The sequence below is a fragment of the Oryctolagus cuniculus genome, chromosome 14 (assembly GCF_051225735.1).
Source record: "Oryctolagus cuniculus isolate XC-2025 breed Fujian yellow rabbit chromosome 14, ASM5122573v1, whole genome shotgun sequence".
NCBI classification, from domain to species: Eukaryota; Metazoa; Chordata; class Mammalia; order Lagomorpha; family Leporidae; genus Oryctolagus; species Oryctolagus cuniculus.
The window spans coordinates 46,955,178-46,978,160 of NC_142880.1; the positions used below are offsets into that span (position 1 = coordinate 46,955,178).

Below are 22,983 nucleotides of genomic sequence, written 5' to 3' on the forward strand. Positions count from 1 at the left end.
GTGAAGACTATGGATGTGCTCAAACCATTCCACAAGAAATAAAAATCTAGAAGCAAGTCTAAATAGGCCATGAAATTCCCTCCAGGACCCAGAATCTCCCACTTTCTCCCCAGAGCCTCCCTCCATCTCTCCCTTTAAGAATGACCATTTTCCATGCATTTCTCATCTCCTGTGAACCAGCATTTTCTGAAACTCTTTAGTGTCTTTGTTTTTTTTAGGTATTTCCCAATCCTTTCACCTGTGCTTAATTTGGGATCTTCTGCCATGTACATCACTGTCTGAACCCCATCACATCATATTCCAGCTGCAAACTGCTCTCCCCTTTACAACATGGCCAAATTCTTGCCTATCCATGATCTGTGATATTCTGGGGATTCACACAGTGTTTGCAGTATAGCAGAGATTGAGTAATTATGAGCTGAAGAAATTGTAGCATGGTAATGAGCATGAATTCTGGAGCTACAATCTTGACTGCCTGTGTTAGAGCTCAGGTTTTAATACTTAAAAACCCTATGGCTCTTAAAGACTTTTATGTGATCTTGATTCTTCAGTCTTTGTTTTTACATTTTTGCATTTTTATTTAATTTATTTGAAACATAGAGAAAGAGAATTTCCATCCACTGGTTAACTACTCAAATGCCGACAATGGGAGACACAATCTAAGTCTCTCACAAGGGTAGCAGGGACCTAAGTAATTGAGCCATCACCTGCTGCCTCCAAGGGCACACACTATTTGGAATTTGTAACCTGGAGCAGAGCTGGAACAGCTCAGGTACTCTGACATGGAATGTGTGTGTCCCAAGTTGTACCATAGCAACTACATCAAATATTCAGCCAAAACTCTTCTCTTAAGTGCTGTTCCCAGTGCCCTCATTCACATAAACTTCTGTGTAAACAGTCAACCCTGGATTACTCAATGGTGGTGAACTTTGGTAAATTGTTTAATCTGTATTTTTAAATGAGAATAACTATGTGTCCTGTTCCAGCTATGTAAAATTCAAAGAGAGCATATGTCTAGTTCCTAAACACAATCTTCTATAGAGTAAGCAATCAAAACTATAAATATTTTTATTATTTTTTATGAAATTACATGTAAAACAGTCACTGTGGCTTGGTATTCCTTTAAATGAATGAACTACTTAGATTTTCTTTTCTCTTACTGAATGATTGTTAGGTTTCTCTCCATTTTTATCTTCATAATTATTGAGAATAATAAAGAAAACATAATCCTTGTCTCCATGAATATATGTGCAGTCTCCAGGACATACTTAAAAGTGAATTTTGTCCAAAACATGCACATTTTAAATCTAACTAATATAAGACTATTTGCTCCCTGGAGTCTTGTATCAAATTACACTTCACCCAGTACACTATAGTGGACATGAGCATGTTCCTCAAATCTTCATTAATATTTTGCTTACTATTGTTAAATGTTTCATTGTTGCTGTGTTAGTTTTCTTTTGCTGCTATGACTAATAAACAGAAGCATAGCGGCTTAAATGAACAAGGATTAATTATGTCATAGTTCCCAAGGTCTGGAGTCTGTGGATATAGTGTTGTTCAGCTGGGTCCCATGTTTAGATTATCACAAGGGCAGCACCAAAGAGTTTGCCATTCTGCTGTTTCTGGAATCTCTGAGGATGAATCCACTTCCAAAATCTTCCAGGTTATTGGCTAAATTCAGGAACTTTTTTTTCCTGATCTGCTGTCAGTCAGCAAGTCTATTCTGGAGGCTACCTGCATTCTTTCTTATTCTATCCATGTGGTTTCCCTCCAGGTAGAGCAGGTCCAGCAGGCTGGTGTTGTAGCACAGCAAGTAAAGCTGCTGCCGGTGATGACAGCAGCCCATATGGGCACTGGTTCCTGTTCCGGTTGCTCAACTTCCTATCCACCTCCCTGCTAGTGACCTGGGAAAAGCAGAAGAAGATGACCAAAGTATTGTGGCCCCTTCTACTCACATGGGAGACCCAGATGAAGCTCTTGGTTCCTGGTTTCTGGTTTCACACTGTGATCCCAGATGGTTCAGCCTTGGCCATTACAGGCATCTGGGAGTGAATCAGTGGATGGAAGATCTCTCTCTCTCTCTGTCTCTACCTTTTTCTCTGAAACTCTGCCTTTCAACAAAATAAATAAACCTTTAGAAAAAAAAAACAGTGGGTGAAATCACTCTCACATTTATAGTTTCTAAAAATTTCTTAGGGGCCAGCACTGTTGTGTAGCCAGTAAAGCCACTGCCTGCAGTGCCGGCATCCCATATGGGCACCGGTTTGAGTCCTAGCTGCTCCACTTCTGATCCAGCTCTTTGCAGTGGCCTGGAAAGGCAGTAGAAGATGGTCCAAGTCCTTGGGTCCCTGCACAGGTGTGGGAGACCTGGGAGAAGCTCCTGGTTCCTGGCTTTGGATTGGCTCAGCTATGGAGAGTGAATCAGCAGATGGAAGACCTCTCTCTTTCTCTCGCTTTCTCTCTCTCTCTCTCTCTCTCCCTCTCTGCCTCTGCCTCTCTGTAACTCTGCCTTACAAACAAACAAATAAATAAATCGTTAAAGAAGAAAAACTTCTTAAACCTCTTGTTCCATCTGGGGACAGTTTTCTGCTTTTAAACATTCATTTAATAATATTGGGCCCCTTGGATAGTCCAGAATCTTCCTATCTTGAGGCTGTGAACCTTAATCATATTTGCAAAGTCCTTTTTTGCTAATTAAAGTAACATAATCACAATTTGTAGGGATTAAGGTCTGAGCATCTTTGAGGGTCCATTCTACATACCACAGGCTTTAATTTCTTTTTTACTGATTACTACTAAGAATATACATATCTTCATTAAATTATTATATTGCTTTCTTGTCCTTTGAATTTTATTTTCATATATACTTTCTAATTTCATATTTAATCATTTGTCTTTTCTCACTTTTTGTTGTGGCTTATCATACATTGGAGCTAATAATTGTTTATAACTTTTCACATATTTAAAGATTTCAGGCATATCAATATTTTCCTGTTTCTTCATTAATTAATATTGATTCTTTTTTATTAGCTTTGTTTTTTTAACTTTAATTCAATAAATATAAATTTCCAAAGTACAGCTTTTGGATTACAGTGGCTTTCACCCCCCATAACTTCCCTCCCACCCGCAACCCTCCCATCTCCTGCTCCCTCTCCCATCCCATTCACATCAAGATTCATTTTCAATTATCTTTATATACAGAAGATCAATTTAGTATATATTAAGTAAAGATTTCAACAGTTTGCACACACACAGAAACACGAACTGTTTGAGTACTAGTTATACTGTTGATTCACATAGAATAACACATTAAGCACAGAGATCCTACATGGGGAGTAAGTGTGCAGTGACTCCTGTTGTTGATTTAACAATTGATACTCTTGTTTACGGCATCAGTAATCACCCTAGGCTCTTGTCATGAGTTGCCAAGGCTATGGAAGCCTTTTGAGTTTGCCAACTCCAATCTTATTTAGACAAGGTCATAGTCAAAATGGAAGTTCTCTCCTCCCTTCAGAGAAAGGTACCTCCTCCTTCTTTTTTTTTTTTTTTTTTTTTTTTTCCCTGACAGGCAGAGTGGACAGTGAGAGAGAGAGAGAGACAGAGAGAAAGGTCTTCCTTTTTCCATTGGTTCACCACCCAATGGCCGCTGCGGCCAGTGCACTGCAGCTGGTGCACCACGCTGATCTGAAGCCAGGAGTCAGGTGCTTCTCCTGGGTGCAGGGCCCAAGGACTTGGGCCATCCTCCACTGCATTTCCAGGCCATAGCAGAGAACTGGACTGGAAGAGGAGCAACCGAAACAGAATCCGGGGCCCTGACGGGGACTAAAACCTGGGGTGCCGGCACTGCAGGTGGAGGATTAGCCTATTGAGCTGGAGCGCCAGCCCATAGGTACCTCCTTCTTTGATGGCCCGTTCTTTCCGCTGGTATCTCATTCACAGAGATCTTTCATTTAGTGTTTTTTTTTTTTTTTCTTACCACAGTGTCTTGGCTTTCCATGCCTCAAATACTCTCATGAGCTTTTCAGCCAGATCCGCGTGCCTTAAGGGCTGATTCTGAGGCCAGAGTGCTGTTTAGGACATCTGCCAGTCTATGAGTCTGCTGTGTATCCTGCTTCCCATGTTGGATCGTTCTCTCCTTTTTAATTAGCAGACACTAGTCTTGTTTATGTGATTCCCTTTGACTCTTAACCCTATCATTATGATCAATTATGAACTGAAACTGATCACTTGGACTAGTGAGATGGCATTGGTACATGCCACCTTGATGGGTTTGAATTGGAATCCCCAGGCATGTTTCTAACTCTACCGTTTGGGCCAAGTCCGATTGAGCATCTGCCAAACTGTACATCTCCTCCCTTTCTTATTCCCACTCTTATATTTAATAGGGATCACTTTTCAGTTAAAATTAAACACCTAAGGATAATTTTGTGTTAATTAAAGAGTTCAATCAATAATATTAAGTAGAACAAAAAAAAATACTGAAAGGGATAAAGTATTAAGTTGTTCCTCGACAGTCAGGATAAGGGCTGATCAAGTCATTGTTTCTCATAGTGTCCATTTCACTTCAACAGGTTTCTTTTTTGGTGCTCAGTTAGTAAATTCTATGAATAATAAAATATCTTAAATTTTATTATTTGTTCCTTCCTTGTTGTATGTTGGGTGTTACTATGGCTAATGTCTTTTCACATTTCCTTAATATTTTTCTGTCATCTTTTTAAATTTTATGTGGTCTTATCTACAATCTTTTCCCTGAAGAATCTCACCCTGACCAACATGACTACCTTAGGCTTCACCTTTCTACAGATTGTTGCAGTTGAACAAGGCATGCTCAAAACAGTGCTGAATGAGTCGCTTTGTCCTGCTTTCCTCTCTGTTGGTACTTTGTAATATTAGCTCTATGTCCACTTGATGGTCAGGATCAGTTAACTCTGACAAGATGGCATCCCCTTCGTGTCTGTTGGATCCTGGAGCCTAAACTGATCACATGGTCACTACAGTTTTTAATTAAATGGAACTCTTGCTGTGTCCCCCTGTCCCTTTCAGTATTAGGATATGAGTTACATAAGCAGGAAGCACAATTTCCTCAGTGTGTCATTTGACCTAATCTTAAATGTGAGCATGCTTATTCATATTCATTTATTGTTGGGCTTGTGAATCCTTCCTAATGAAAATACAACATCATAAAGTAGTATCTGGTTGTGTACATATATTCTCTCCTGAAGAATGAAAGCAGTTCTTACAGCATTGCCTATCTTTTGGCATTTCAGGCACCAACTGGCCAACTGGTTGCTTGTGGATCTTGAACCATGGTGCTATCATGCTGGATATGCATCTTGAGTCTGTGCCTGATGGGCTGATATTTCAGCTGGGACAATGGGGGGAATAGTTTTTGTAAGTGAAGAAATGTGGTTTTTAGTGAGTGCTAAAGTATTCATTTCCTTCTCAAGTCATTCACACGAGGCCAAAGCATCAATGTTCTCATAATGGGAGTCCCTTGCTTCACTGAAGATACTGAAAATATTTCTGAGAACTTATCAGAAAACCTATTGTATCCATCTCATTTCTACTTGGATTAATTTATTTTTGTTACATGAAAATTGCATTGTGATGGGAATGAAAAGCCTATTTAGACGTAGGAAATCATTTGTACATTTAAATTTGCTACAAACAGAATAAGGGAGTATTCTATAGAGAAATGGTCCATAAGCATTAGCATGCACCAAAATCACCCCCAGAATTCATATTAAAATACAGATCAGTAGTCCCCATGCCCAGTTTCTGATTTAGCAGGCCTGATGTCGGACTGAGATTTGCATTTCTCCAGAGTTCCCAGTGCTGCTACTGCTGCTATTTCTCCTGGGAACACTTTAAGAATGTGTAAAAAACATTGATTTCTTGGCTTGCCTTTTTTAGAATCTGGCTACATAATTCGATTAGTGGCACCATCCACGAACTATTTCCTTTATGTACAATGTTTAAGAGTTCATCAATAAAAAAATTTAAGATAACCAAATCATTTTTGGTATGACTTGATTCCTCCTCCTTTAATGTTAATCCCCAGTTTTTGGTAATTCAAGTTTTGCTAAGTTTGTACATTCTGTTCCATTCTAATTGCATAGTGCCTGCAGTATATTTTGTGTTGTTTTTTTTTTTTTTTCTCTGAACTGACTAGGTACCTTTAAGTCTCCATCCAGCAATAAATTTCCAGGTAACTGAAGGAAACATAGCCTTCTTCAGTGTTTCAACATTTTAGGAAACACCTTCATGATATATATATATATATATATATATATATAGGACAGGCAGAGTTAGACAGTGAGAGAAACAGAGAGAAAGGTCTTCCTTTTTCCGTTGGTTCACTCCCCAAGTGCCCGCTAAGGCCAGCGCATTGCAGCCAGCGCATTGCGGCCAGCGTGCTGTGCCGATCCGAAGCCAGGAGCCAGGTGCTTCCTCCTGGTCTCCCATGCGGGTGCAGGGCCCAAGGACTTAGGCCATCATCCATTGCCTTTCCAGGCCACAGCTGAGAGCTGGACTGGAAGAAGAGCAGCCAGGACAGAATCCGGCACCCAACCAGGACTAGAACCTGGGGTGCTGGCGCCGCAGGGGGAGGATTAGCCTTAGCCTATTGAGCCGTGGTGCTGGCCCATGATATTTTTTAACCCTCTTACATAAGAGCCCATTACTTTTGTCTCATTGCCTACAAAGTAATTTTTTTTTTTTGCTTTTTGTCTACCTTTGTTTGAACTTTACTTCTTACACTTCCAAACTATAGTGCCCATGCCATAAATACAACCAGGTTTGGCTTCTGGTCTAGATAAAAATTTTCCCCCCACATTTAACATGCAAGAGATGAGACTACAGGCACTCTTCTCAAAGGAGTGCCAGAAATTTCCACAAAAATATTTTCAGTTTTTCAATGTCTACTATAAATTTTGTCTTCAAAAAAGAATTCCTTGGGAAACCCAGTGTTCCTTAATATCCTACAAGTAAAGATCCAGACCATTGAAGTAGTTCACAACCCTCTATTTTTTTTTAAACTTGGTTTGACACACTTTCCTTTATAAACATTTTAGGTTCCTGCCAAACCACTGACTGAGTCTGTTTTTTGCTAATTCTTTGGTAGACAGAAACTCCTGTTAAAGCCAGAACAGAGCTTTCATTGAACAGAGACGTTGATGTGATGGCATTTTGTAATTCTCTTGGGCTGCAAAAAATCAAGGACATTTCTAGTTAAACAATTTATATCCAATTTTATGTGAATTATATTCATTCATTGTCCTGCATAATATTCATACTAATACACAAAGGACACATAATATTATACTTCAGTATTCAATTTTATGAGGATGCATTCCTCAACATCCTTTAAAATTTTTAAAATTACATTTAATGTAATTAACAGCCAAAGTGAGAAAAGATGAAATTTGAAATGGAATTTGGATGCTGATATTTTCCATACTTAAAGTAACCTCAGCCCTCAACAGCAAACATTTCTTTATTCGCTGTCTGTACCTAATCCGTTTACCCTTTGTACAAATTATTTTATCATAAAACATTCAATGGAGTTGTTAGTTATGCATGTTTTATGACACAATTAATGCATCTTTGCACATTCAAAATGAAACATTGGCCAAAAAAACGATTAACTGCTTTGTACTTTACAAACTGAAACTAATTGCTTAACTGAAGGGATTAGTTAGAATCTGTTAGACTTCTGGAAGCACATGTTGAATTGTTTTCATGCTTTTCTAATTTTATTATAGTAAATTTTGTGCAAATAAAAGGTTTTAAAATAGGATGCATCTCAATTTATAGGCAATAAGAGGATGCCTAGTTTTCAAATAGATATTAGAACTAATAAAAAAGACTAATGAATGCTATTGCACTTTTTATTGTGCACACTTTTGTCAGTCACATTAATACAAAACTAGTTTGGGGACTTTCAAATGACTGAAAATTTTAACTGGAAAGTTTTCTATGACTATACTCATTATGAAGGTTTGACCTTTTCTCCTCCTATCTCCTGTGGCTGTAGCTCAGGGAGGAAATAATGACTTTCACTTTGTCACTTACAGAGCCATTATGCAGCTTTTAATGGTGTTCACAGATGGATCTGCTCTGAATTTTGCAGCACAAGAATCCATTATGGTAGTCCCTACGAAAATATGATTTTAAGTTTTGCTGAGTTTTATCAGTAATACTCCTGCTCCATTTGAATGTTTTCAACCTGAATTTTCTTACATGTGAAGAAGTTTTAACATGGCTAAGATATGATTTGAAGTATATTGTTGGTTTTAAGAAGCATTGGCTAGATACTTATGATCTATTACTTACTATAAAGGAAATAGTTATGTTTTTAAGTCTGTTATGATACTAGTCATCACACACTCTATGTTTGCCAAACTTTATGGCATTTTCAATGCTATGTGCTATTTGTGTTTGGGGAGATCAAACTGCTGTAATAAAATACCATGATGTATAGCATCTCAAGTCAGATAGATTATTTTCTCTAGATGATACCTCAAAGCTCAGTAGTTGGTTCCACCATGGGTAGTCATATATTTTAACTGTTCATTCAGAAATCTGGGTGCCTTCTTTTTTGCTGCTTTTACATTCCCAAGGATTTTGCCTCATTTCCATCTTCAATTTTCAAAGGAGAAAGAGTGAAGTGGAAAATAATAAATTTTTTAACAAAAAAGGAAAGTGTAAGTATTCGGCTAGCAATTGTCATTCTGGTAACTTCTGTTGAGTAGCAGATTGATTTTACTACATCTAGCTGCAATTATTATTCTTTAATAAAATTATATTTAAATAAATATTCTTCACAAAATTTAATTGAAGTGTATTCATGAGTAAATAAATTATCAAGTTGCATAGCAGTTAAGCATAGGCTTTAAGAGTATATCTAATAAGGCCATATAAACCCAATTCAAGTATTTCTGTATGGAACTTTTTGGGATTAAGATTTTAATCTGGCCAGTGCCGCAGCTCACTTGGCTAATCCTCCGCCTGCGGCGCTGGCACCCTGGGTTCTAGTCCCAGTAGGGACGCCAGATTCTGTCCCGGCTGCTCCTCTTCCAGTCCAGCTCTCTGCTGTGGCCCAGGAAGGCAGTGGATGATGGCCCAAGTCCTTGGGCCCTGTACCCGCATGGGAGGCCAGGAGGAAGCACCTGGCCATTTGGGGGGTAAACCAACAGAAGGAAGACCTTTGTCTCTCTTTCTCACACTGTCTAACTCTGCCTGTCAAAATAAATAAATAAATAAATAAAAATAATAAAAATATTTCAATCTAATTTACTTATTTCCATTTTTAGTAGGTTAGAAAAACTGTTTGATGTTCTTGAAATTAAAACTAAAATATTTAGATTTCTGATACTGTATCTCTGTAGCACTCCTCATTATTAGTGAAATGTAATATCTGTGACATCAAAAATACATTTGTTCACTTATAGCTTTTAAGTCCTGATTATAAAAAATATGGCATTAAAATAAGCATTAAACCAAGCACCAACCCATTTTTAATGTTCATTACAAAGTTTGAAGGATTTTGAAAAATTATGAGATAAAACTATGGGAGAGGGAAGAGATGTATAATTTGGGACATGCTCAGGCTAACTTGCCCCAAGTGGTGGAGTTGGAAGCATACCAGGGGATTCCAATTCAATCCCATCGAGGTGGCATGTACCAATGCCATCTCACTGTTCCAGGTGATCAGTTTCAGTTCACAGTTGGTCATGGTGAAGGAACTGGGAGTCAAAGGGAGCACATAGACAAGTCTAGTACCTGCTAACGCTAACTGATGGAGTAAATAAAGGGGAGAGTGATCCAACATGGGAAGTGAGAATCTCAGCAGACTCATAGAATGGCAGATGTCCTAAATAGCACTCTGGCCTCAGAGTCAGCCCTAAAGGCATTCGGAGCTGGCTGAAAAGCTCATGAGAGTATTTCAGGCATGGAAAGCCAAGACACTCTGGCAAAAGATCTCTGCGAGTGAGATCCCAGTGGAAAGAACAGGCCATCAAAGAAGGAGGTACCTTTCTCTGAAGGGAGGAGAGAACCTCCACTTTGACTATGAGCTTGTCTAAACAAGATAAGAATCAGAGAACTCAGAGGGCTTCCATAGCCTTGGAAACTCATGACTGGAGCATAGGGAGATTACTGATGCCATAGACAGGAGTGTCAATTGGTAAAGTCAACAACAGGAGTCACTGTGCACTTACTCCTCATGTAGGATCTCTATCCTTAATGTGCTGTACATTGAGATTTAATGCTATAACGAGTACTCAAACAATATATTTCACTTTGTGTTTCTATGGGGGTGCAAACTGTTGAAATCCTTACTTAATGCATACTAAACTGATCCTCTGTAAAAAAAAAAAAAAAAAAAAAAAGAAATTATCAATTCCCAACTTGACTCTCACTGGGATTAAACATGACAATAGGTCTGCTCTGATTTCATCATCATTTTAAAAAATCATCTATTATTTTTCACTTTATGTTTCTGTGTGGGAGCAAACTGTTGAAATCCATACTTAATGTATACTAAGCTGATCTTCTGTATATTAAGATAATCGAAAATGAATCTTGATGTGAATGGAAGGGGAGAGGGAGTGGGAAAGGGGAGGGTTGTGGGTGGGAGGGACGGTATGGGGGGGAAGCCATTGTAATCCATAAGTCGTACTTTGGAAATTTATATGCATTAAATAAAAGTTTAAAAAAAAACTTTCTATATAAAACAATATTACAAAATCATGTGTGTTTGTTCAATAAGTACTCAGAAAAAAACCTTTTTTTGTTAATTGAGTAGTTTCCTAGTATGGTGATAGATATTTGTCCTCATATAATGATCTATGAGAAAAAAATTGAATAGATAAATGTGGCAGCAACAATGGTATTTTTCCCTGAGCAATTCTGCCTTTAAGTCTTCCAAATTTGTTATTTTTCCAACTTCAAATTTGTCAAAAAATTTATTTGAGAGGGAGGAGGAGAGGAGGTGGTGGAAGAGAAAGAGGAGGAGGAGGAGGACGAGAGAGAAAGGAGCTCCCAACTGCTTGTTCACAACCTAAATGCCTACAAAGCTTGGAAAGGGTCAGGGTCAGAGCTAGGTGCCAAGAACTCAATTTGGGTTTCTCCATGAGTGGTGTGGATCGAGCTCCTTGAGCCTGCCACCTCCCAGAGTTTGTATTAGCAGAAAGCTGGAACAAGGAACTGGAGGTGGGAATTGAACCCAGGCCCTTAGATATGGACTAGGGCATCCTAACTGCAAGACTAAATGCCCACTCTCCCCAACTTAAAGATTTTTTAACTATAGGTTTAGTTTTTACCTATAAATGAATTCCCAATCACCCACAGCTTTAATATTTGAAAATATTTTAATGCTACAACTCTTTTTATAATACTATGTAGTTTAGATAAACATCCAGAGTTTAGAAAATGGTTTATAATGTTGCGTAAATATATTTGGACTTCTTGGTTGGTTGTTTTATTCTTTTACTAAATAATCTACCAAACTGTAATGGAAATTTATTCCACTAGGAAATTAAAAAAATAACATCAAATTTTAGCTGAGCAACTATTTTTGTGTGCCTTAAACAAGGCATTACAGTTTCTGAGTCAGGGTGAGTGTTTAGACTAGCAATTAAATTTTCAGTTAAGACACTGCATTCCGCATTGCAGTACTGGGGTTTAAATCCCGGCTCTGGGTTCTGACTCTAGCTTCCTACTAATTCACACCTTAGAAGGCAGCAGTAGTACAAGTAATTGCATTTTTGCCCTCCATATGCCAGACATAAATTGAGTTTTTAGTTTTAGCTTCAGCTCCAGCCCAGCTCTGGTCATTGTGAGTATTTAATGAAAGGGTTTGGGAAAAGGACACTCTTTCTGTCTGTCTCTCTCTCTCCTTCTGCCTTTCAAATTAATGAATTATCTAAATAAAAATAAAAATTTAAAACAGAAAAAGACAAAAATAAATAAAACTCTAAATCTTACTTCAATTATCTCAGTATTAAGGGATTAGATAAGATCATTAAACAAATTCCTAATTCAGTTATAAAACTATATGAATCTATCAATTTTAAAGAGCCTTTTATAACACATCTTGTTAAATTTAGAAGATACAAGAGTGGTTTAGATAAAACATTATCCCATGATGGGTTTATTATCTTTATGTATTGATCATTCACACCAAAGTAGGTTCATTAATTAATGTACACAGTGAGTGCCAAATAGAAATATATGCTTTTTGAAAAGATTTGAAAAAGCATTATTATTAACCACTTATCAAAATAGTATGCTATGTTAAATTCTCATCAATTTATATATTTTATTACCCTTACTTCAACAAATGTCACTTACTACCCATGTATCCAAATATTAATGATTCTTCCAACTCACGTCTTTGTGTCTAGGCACATTTATTTCACTCAACTCTTTTTTTTTTTTTTAATGTATATATTTTTTTTTTTTTGACAGGCAGAGTGGACAGTGAGAGAGAGAGACAGAGGGAAAGGTCTTCCTTTGCCGTTGGTTCACCCTCCAATGGCCGCTGCGGCCGGCGCACTGAGGCCAGAGTACCGCACTGATCCGATGGCAGGAGCCAGGTACTTATCCTGGTCTCCCATGGGGTGCAGAGACCAAGCACTGGGGCCATCCTCCACTGCACTCCCTGGCCACAGCAGAGAGCAGGCCTGGAAGAGGCGCAACCGGGACAGAATCCGGCGCCCCGACCGGGACTAGAACCCGGTGTGCCGGCTCCGCAAGGCAGATGATTAGCCTAGTGAGCTAATCCTCACTCAACTCTTGTATATATACATATATATATATAGAGAGAGAGTCACATAATGAAGGCTGGAAAGTATATCAAAATATTAATTCTAATGTTTTAATGGAATAAATTTTGCATGTGCTATTTTATCATTCTATATATTTCAGCCAATATGTTTACCTGGGTATTTTCCTTTCCCTTTCATCACTTCTATGGACGTGACATGTTATATGGATACGCTAAGTAGAGTCAGGTGGCCCGATATGTTTGTTAGAACATATTGTATATTTTCATCTATCTTTTGTCTCTAAGTCTGACATGGTCAAGAGTTTTCATTGATCAGTTTTGTAACACTGAGAAATAAACTTTAGACATTACAAATTTTAATTTTTAGGAAATATATTTACATTAACTAAAGACTATATTTTTCTTAAATAAGAAAATGTATTTCAGAAAATACAGGGTACAGTATTGAAACTTCATAATTCAAAATGCAACATTTGATTTAAAAAGGAGAGAGAAAAAAATCTGTGGGATTTAATCAAGTTTGCATATGCTGCTGTCTAGATAGTGTGGATGCTCAAATGCCAAATATAGAGTAGATGATATAAACGGGAACCTTTTCTTTTGACAACAATCTACTTCCATATATGGTATTTAGAGAAGGAAGATACACAGATCTTTTTGAATTGTTAAAAATTAAGCTACTGATATAATTGTGTTTTTGCGAAATAGATCTTTATAGATTTATTTGATAGATTTTCTAAAATGTCCAAAAGCTAGATTATTCTAGGATATTCTAAAGTGTGTTTTGCCAATTGCTATTAAGATAATGTGTGAGAAAAAGGGAGGCCATTGGTATTTTTAAGTTTTGGAAATATACTATGTTAAGCAAGGTTTTTTTCTTTTGTGTTGTTTTCTATTTATGAGACACCTCAATGCTTTCAATGTAACAACTAATAGCTTATACTATCAAGTTCATACTCTGGGTTAGTGTATTATAGTAAGTTTTGGACATAAGCATCATAGACAGATTGTGACAAAGACCAAGCTTACATGAACATTAGCTTCTGAAATTATAATATGGATCAAGCCAGAATAAAGCAAAGTCTGGATTATGAACCACTGGAAAATATGATTCCACTCCTCATTAGCTAGCACACACTGATGATATTCAATAATAGAGTACAGCCAGTTTAATTGCCAAAATTTCCCATCTCTCAGATTTCGTATTTTCGCAAAGAATCCCAGAGTTCTTCTATGTTGCACAATGTATTTTGTCACTTTTCCAATTTTATAGCCTTACCTTAAATCTGTTGTTAAATGATTAAACCTGTTTTTGTTGGTTTTTATAATATACTTTTCAAAATCAGAATGGAAATGGCACCAAAAAAGAAAAAATCTAGAGGTAATATTTGAGGAAATTAGATATAGAAGAATATGTATACTGAGTAGAGTTTAAACATGAGGGACTGGTTAACACATTTGTTTGGGATGCCTGCTTTCTACATCAGAGTGCCTAGGTTCAAGTCTCTGCACTACTCCCAACCCCAATTTCTGCTAACACACACCCTGGGAGGCAGCAGGTTTTGGCTCAATTATTTGAGTCCCTGCCAACCAAAGAGGAAAACCAGATAGAGTTCCTGTCTACCAGCTTCGTGCTGGCCCAACTCTGTGACTTGACTTATGCCAAATGGGAGGTTAGAAAATGTTTTATCACTATCTAGAATCATGTAGCCTCATTTCTTCTTCATTTTTCTCTCTATTCAGCTGATTGGCCCTTGGAAGGTGGGAAATTGGACCATCAAAGCAGGAACCAACCCTGAGAATGGTGCATGTTAAGCTGGAAGGAGCCAGGATCCCTGAAGATTTTGAGAGAATTACCACACCAGCTCTGATCTGGATGCATTGAGTTGTTAAAGGAAAGAAATTCACACTTTTGCCTTTCTCACCATCCCTCAGATCTAACACTTCCAATTTAAAAATTGCTCAACATATACACATGAACGCATGTCAAGAGTACAAGATTTAGGAGGGATAAAAGTTTGGGATGGCAAGAGCAGTACATGGAATGATTCAAGAATATTTTGTTGTGTTGGTCCTTTGTAATTTGCAACACCAACAGTCAATGTTAATAATACATGTAATTCTAGAAGTATCTAGATTATAGAAGATACAGAACTGATAGAGTGAGAAGGCTAAAGATTTTTCAAAAATAGAGGTATAATATCAACCTGCATTACTATTGCCTAGAATATTTTTGTTTGACCCTAATAAGACTAATGAATGGGTGTGCATGTACCTTTGAATTTAAAACAAATTAAAATTAAGGAATGTTCTATAATGAAATGTATAACCTTTACTTTTTTTTTGACAGGCAGAGTTAGAGAAAGAGAGAGAGAAAGGTCTTCCTTCCGTTGGTTCACCCCCAAAATGGCCAGGTGCTTCCTCCTGGTCTCCCATGCGGGTGCAGGGCCCAAGGACTTGGGCCATCCTCCACTGCCTTCCTGGGACATAGCAGAGAGCTGGACTGGAAGAGGAGCAACCAGGACAGAATCTGGCCCCCAAGCAGGGGCTAGAACCTGGGGTACCGGCGCCACAGGCGAGGATTAGCCTAGTGAGCTGCAGTGCCAGCCTAACCTTTACTTTTGTACCTGACTTGTTTTAGAGGAATATATAGCAATAAATTTCATGTATAGCATAAGAATTAAATTGCACATTTAGTAGAATGGAGCAATGTTACTCTAAACATGTGGTTGGTGTATACTAATTATGTTTGGCTATTTTTGATATCATGATTCTAAAAAATTCATAAAACAAGCAGTGTTTTATGAGCTTTGAGGGTTGGCATTGTTGCTTAGAGGGTTAAGCTGCCACCTGCAATGCAGGTATACCATACAAGCACCTGATTGAATTCTGTCTGCTCTACTTCCAATCCAGTTCCCTGCTAATGACCTTGGAAACCAGTGGAAGATAGCCCAAGTGCTTGGGCCCCTGCATCCATGTGGGAGACCCGGATGAGGCTCCTGTTTCCTGGCTTCATCATGGCCCAGCCCCAACTGTTGAGGCCATTTGGGAAACAAACCAGTGGATAGAAGATCTCTCTTTTTCTCCCCTCTCTGTTTCTCTGCCTTTCAAATAAATAAATAAATCTTTAAAAAAAAAATGTGAGCGTTGACTGATGGTTAGTGTGTTTTATTAAACTTAAATCCTGGTAGGAATCTAAGTTGATGTTCTGCCACTTTGAATCTCAAAGAAAGAATTTCTGGCATTGAAAATAGATACAGGAAGCTTATTTGAATAGCCTACAGTTTAGTTTGTCTTTTTCAAATCAGTTCATTCTGACTACTTGAATGACATTGCTTAGCTTTCATAGTATTTTTGATGTACTGGCAGTTGCTCATGGGTGCATTTTTTAGAATAGAAAAATCTTTTTTATAATACATTTTTAGTACAATAAAAATGGAAAGTGCAGAGAAACACCATGAAAAAACCATGAAACACGCTATAATACTAGCTTCCTGAGATACCACTTTTGAAATCTTTCTCTATACTTGTGTTTTTTCTAACTACTATTTTGTTGTGTTTGCTTTTTAAATGTCCATGTTAAATATAGGGTCACTGTGGAATGGTAAAAATGTACAAAATTTTATTCATATGCATATATTTCAATTTTTATACCAAAATAAACATCGCTTAATTCTATTTTCCAAAAATTTCTCCCAGTACACTTGAATGTAGTAAAATATGAGTGTTTTCTTTATGTGCAACCCATGATAATATTTCTTTCTCTTCTAGTAAGTAACAATTTAGAGTGCATTTTCCATACATTTTTCTGTAAATTCAAAGATAAAAAGATATGTATATAGATAGTGATGTAGACAAATGAATGAGTGTACACACACAGTCATACATTTACTTTCATAGGCAAATGTCTTATTAAGCATTGAGATATGTTTATTTATGCCAGGTTTTTGATTTTATTATTAATTTATTTTGAAACCACAAATATAACCTAGGGATACAACAAAAGCAGTATTACTAGGACATTTTGTATCATTAGGTGTTTACATTAAAATGTCTCAAATAAATTATGTAATAATGCATCTTGAGGACTTAGAAAAACAAGAACAAATCAAACTGAAAATTAGAGCAGATGAGAAGTGATAGAAATAAAATCAACAAAACAAAAAACTGATATTTTATGAAGATAAACAAAGTAGACATCTTTAGCCATCTTAATAGAGGAAAAAAGAAAAAACAAATAAATAAAATTAGAGATGAAAAGCAGACATTACATTTGACACCACTGTAATACAAAGGATGTAAAGAAATTACTATGAACAACCCTATGATAACAAATTGGAAAAACCTTAAATAAATGATTAGATTCCTGGATACATATAACCTCCTAAGAGTGAAGCAAGAAGATAGAGAAAATATAAACAGATCCATAAAAGCAATGAGATTGAAGCAATAATCAAAATTCTCTCATCAAGGATGGCCCAAGTGCTTGGGCCCCTGCACCCGCATGGGAGACCAAGAAGAAGCACGTGGCTCCTGACTTCGGATGGGCGCAGTGCCAGCTGTGGTGGCCATTTGGGGAATGAACCAATGGAAGAAAGACCTTTCTCTCTGTCTCTCTCTCTCTCGCTGCCAACTCTTTCAAATAAAAAAAAAATAAAATAAATAAAAATATCTCATCAAAGAAAAGTCCAGGACCTAATGGCTTATTACTGAATTCTACAAAACCTTTAAAGCAGAACCATTTCAAACTGCTCAAAAATATTGAACAGGATGGAAATCTAAAAATATTCTTTTTTATGAGACCAGCATCACAGTGATACCAAAACCAAAAAGAGAGAGAGAGAGAGAGAGAGAGAGAGAGAGAGAGAGAAAACTACAGACCTATAATCTTGGCAAACATAGATGCAAACATTCTAAACAAAATACTAGCAAACCAAATCTAAATCTAAGACTACAACAAAATGACCATGCTTCATGATTAAATGGAATTTACTTCAGAGATACAAGGGTGGTTCAACATTCGCAACTCAATAAATGTCAAAAATCACATCAACAAAATGAAAAACAAAAATCATATTGTCATATTTATATAGGCAGGCAGATAGGATAAAATCAATTAGGTTTGTGAGCTGGAAGACCATGCCCTCATGTGATTTCATGCCCCTACCTGATGCCACCTGTATGCTCACTTGCCAATCAGATTACATAACCACTCCCCCTTTGGTATTAAATAAAAGGCTTGTACCATAGTGGGTCTTCCCTTGTTGCCCCTTGATGCCCCATCGGTTTGTGTCTTTCAGGCCACCTGCTCTCTGCTTTCCTGCCCGCATCCATGTTCCACATGGCTTGTTCCTGGCCTGCTCTCTGGTTTGTATGGACCCAACTTAGTTTCTAGATTTCTCTTTCTCCCCTAAATAAAGCCCTCACTCTCCTGTGCATTTCTCTCACTGAATAAAGAGCTTAACAACTTACCATGTTATCTGGTCTATTTGAGCCAGTGTTCAGAATTCTTTGAAGAAGTGGCAAGAACCCACAGGGTTATTATTGTTGAAAATTATTAATAAGCTGTCCGACATCAATCTTAATAATTGTAGAGAAAGAATTTAATAACATTCAACACCCACTCAAATTACATTTTAGGTACAGAGGGAACATACCTCAAAACTATAAAACCAAATACGATAAACCAACAGCCAATATCATACTGAATGGGGAAAAGATGAAGGCATTTTCTGTCAGATCTGAAAGAAAACAAAGATGTCTATTTTAATCATTAATTTTCAATATAGGATTGGAAATATTAGTAAAAGCAATTAGGGAAGAAAAATAAATAAAGGACTTCAAAATTGAAAGAGAAGAAATCAAAATATCCATGTTTGCAGATGGCATGATGTTGTACCTGAAAAATCCTAAACATTCCACCAAAAACCTGTGAGAACTGATAAAGCAATTCAGGAAAGTTGCAGATTACAAAATAAACATGCAAAAAATAGTAGCTTCTTTAATATACTAATCAGGAACTCTGGAAGGGGAAATCAAGAAAGAAACTCTAGCAGGTGCTGCGGCTCACTAGGCTAATCCTCTGCCTGCGGCACCGGCACACCGGGTTCTAGTCCCGGTTGGGGCGCTGGATTCTGTCCTGGTCACTCCTTTTCCAGTCCAGATCTCTGCTGTGACCCGGATGCAGTGCAGGATGGCCCAAGTCCTTGGACCCTGCACCTGCATGGGAGACCAGGAGAAGCACCTGGCTCCTGGCTTCGGATCAGCACAGTGCGCTGGCCGCAGAGGCCACTGGGGAGTGAACCAATGGTAAAGGAAGACCTTTCTCTCTGTCTCTCTCTCTCTGTCCACTCTGCCTGTCAAAAAAAAAAAAAAAAAAAAAGAAAAAAAGAAAAAAGAAAGAAACTCTATTCACAAGAGCCACACAAAATCAAACATTAAGGAATAAGTTTAACCAAAGAAGTGACAGATTTCAACAATGACAATTATTAAATATTAATGAAAGAAAGTGGCAAGTACACAAAAAATGGAAATGTATTCCTTGTTCATGGATTGCATGAATTAATATCATTAAAATATATATACTATTTAAAACACTCTATATATTCAAGACTATTCTTATCAAAATATGAAGGACATTCTTCAATTCGAAGAAAATTCTACAGCCCCTATAGAATTACAAAAGGACCCAAAGACCCAAACCCATCATGAGAGGGAAGTGGTGGGGGGATCAAGCTGGAGGCATCACAGTACCTGACTTCAAATTATACTGCAAACTGTGGTATAAAAACTGACACATGAATCAGTGGAAAACAGTAGAGAGCCCAGAACTTATGCCCATACCATATATTGCAGTAAAGATAATCTCTTCAATAAATGGTGTTGGAAAAACTGGATTATTAGATTGCTACCTTCAATTTCTTCCTACCTCTCACTATATGCAAAAATCAAATCAAGATCAATGAGACCTAAATTTAAAATTCAAGACTACCAATTGCCTGGAAGAAACTGTAGAGAGATACTTTAAAACATTCGTACAGATGATGACTTTTTGGATAAACCCCCAAAGCACAGGAAACAATAGAAAATCTAGACAATTTGGATTTTATCAAACTGAGAAGCTTCTATGCAGCAAAAGAAACAATCAATAGAGTGAAAAGACATCCAACAAATTGGGGGGGGATGTATTTTCAAGCTTCTTATTTGACAAATGATTAATGTCCAGAATATATCAGCAACTCAAAACACTGAACAGCAAACAACCAATCAAGTTAAGAAATGAGTAAAGGATCTCAATAGAAAGTTCTCAAGATAAGAAATACAGTTGGCCAACAAATATTTGAAAAAATGCTTAGCATTATTAGCCATCAAGGAAATACAAATCAGTATCACAATGAGATATTACCTCACCCCTGTCAGAATAGCTATTATCCAAAAGAGAGTAACAGATGCTGGCAGGGATGTAGAGGAAGAACATTTATAAACAGTTGGTTGGAGTGCGAATTAATGCAGCCACTGTGGAAAGCAGTACGATTTCTTATTTTTTTTAAATATTTATTTATTTGTTTGAAAGTCAAAGTTACACAGAGAGAGGAGAGGCAGAGAGAGAGAGAAAAAGGTCTTCCATCTGCTGGTTCACTCCCCAGATGGCCACAACGGCCAGAGCTGCGCCGATCCAAAGCTAGGACCAGAAGCTTCTTCTGGGTCTCCCACGTGGGTGCAGGGGCCCAAGGACTTGGACCATCTTCTACTGCTTTCTCTGGCCATAGCAGAGAGGTATCCAGAAGTGAAGCAGCCAGGACTCGAACTGGTGCTCATAGGGGATGCAGGCACTGTAGGTGGCGGCTTTACCAGCTATGCCACAGCATCAGCCCCAGTATGATTTCTTTAAAAGCTAGAAACAGACTTGCTATATGATCCAACAATCTCACTACTGGGTATATACCCAAAAGACATGAACACTTTGTATTAATAAGATATGTTTACCACTATGTTTACAGCAGCATTGTTCACAATAGCCAAAATATGGAATGAACCAAAGTGTCCATCGTCAAATTAATAGTTAAAGAAAATTTGCACATACCACACACCCACACACACACACAGAGGAATATTATTCATCTATAACAAAGAATGAAATTCTATCATTTGCATCAAAATTGTTGTAACTGGTGAACAGCACGTTGAGTGAATTAAGTCAGATTCAGAAAGACAGATCTCACATGTTCTCCCTTGTATGTGGGAGCTAAAATTAAAATTGTAATAATAAAACAGAAAAGAGAAAGAAATGTCTGTGTATTTCAGTTTTCCTGAAAATGCAGAGTTTGCCAACATTGTTTTAAAGGTTTGTCAAACAAATTGTCAAGAATGATTTACTATTATAGTTTCAATGAGCTGTGATTATTTTAAAATTTACTATATATGAGTGAAATAGACATCTTTACATTTGATTATTGTTTCTATTCCTTGCTTCTATTCCTGTTGAACTATGGTATTTTTTACTTCTTACTTGTTGAACTCTTTATTTAGTGGAGTATTATGCCTTTTGACTATAATGGAACTAAAAATATGTTATCTCAAAAATAAAAAATAAAATTAAAGATGAGTCTGTCTGTATGCACATATGCAGGTATTTATTAATGTGACTCAGATTTTCTACTTAACTATAAACAGAATTTTTACTCAGACTCCAGTTGAACATTAGTTTCTTTATTTGTAAATCTCTAACAAATACTTGTCATTTCCAGTAATAGAAACCTTAATTCTAAATTATAAAATCCAGTGTTCATCTGAAAGTATGCATATCTTTGAAAAGTGTATACATAAAAGAAACTTTAGGAAATTTAATGGTTTAATAGGGTAAGAAGATGATATTAAAGGAATCTTGATTATAGAAGGAGAATCAAAGCCTTTTTTATTTACAAATGACATTATTGTCTTTATAGCAATTTTTATGAAAATCATAAAAATGTCACTAGAACCAAAAAGTCAGGCAATCACATGATGTGAGATTAATCTATAGATGTTTATAAAATAGCAATAAAAATAAGAAATTAAAATAAAAATACCTTTTATAGTAGCATCAACAGTATATACATAAGGACACTGCTAATGAAATAATTGTCAGACTTGTCCACTGAAAGCTGCAAAGCACAACCTAGAGAAATTAAAGATTATGCAAATAAATGGTAACTTACATCATGTTCCTGGACCACAAAACTCAAAACCATTTTCAATTATTCCCAAAATATAAATTCAATGCAATTCCAATGAAAATTCTCACATGTAAAATTTTATTTGAGGGAGGAGGAGAGAGAGAGAACTCTCTTATCTACTAGTTAACTCTTCAAGTGATTACTTACAATGACCTGGGCTGGGCAGAACTGTAACTTGGAGCTAGGAATTCAATCCAGATCTTCCACATAGGTGGCAGAAATCCTTCCACAGCCATCACTGCCAACTCCCAAGATCTGCAATATAAGGAAGCTGGAGTTAGATGTTAGAGCCGGTTATCAAACCCAGATATTCTGATGTGAGGTGCAAGTGTCTTAAATGTGGTCTTATCTGTTAGGCTAAATGCCCAACCCTCACTATTTTTTATTTTGTATAATTGACAAGATGAACATAACATTCATAAGGAAGTGAATTAACACTATTGAAAAATATAGCATAGTTAAAGGACTCATAGTTCTTGATTACAAAACTATTTTAAATCTGGACTAATTGACAGTGTGATAAAAGAAAAATAGACCAGTGGAAAATAACTGAGAATCCAGAAGTCAAACTATACACATATGGTCTTTTTTTAAAAAAAAAATTATTGATTGAATTTTAAAGATGAAGTAATAGGGAGAGAGGAAGAAACAAAATCCCGAAATGGCCTCAACAGCCATGGCTGGGCCAGACTGAAACCAGGAACTTCATCCAGGTTTCCCATGTGGATGACGGGGTCCAAAGACTTGTGATATCTTCTGTTGCTTTTCCCAGACCTTTAGTGGAACAGCCAGGGCACAAACCAGCATCCATACTGGATGCCAAAGTCACAGGTGGTGGCTTTAACTGCTATGCTACAACGTTAATCCTGGTCAGTGGGTTTTTAACAAAGGTGGAAAGGCAATTTAGTGAAAAAAATAATAGACTTTTCAGTAAGTGGTGCTGAATCATACCCATCCCTTGCCCTGGAAGGATGC

General features: G+C 37.1%; 1 long non-coding RNA gene across 1 annotated transcript in view; it reads left to right on the forward strand.

Annotated features, from left to right (window-relative positions):
- The window catches only part of LOC103349591 (uncharacterized), a 166,271-nt gene extending 150,327 nt beyond the window's left edge, over window positions 1-15,944 (forward strand). The window contains exon 3 of the long non-coding RNA XR_007922492.3: window positions 14,537-15,944. This is a non-coding gene — a long non-coding RNA (uncharacterized LOC103349591). The remainder of the gene's footprint in view (window positions 1-14,536) is intronic.
- The last annotated feature ends 7,039 nt before the right edge of the window (window positions 15,945-22,983 follow it).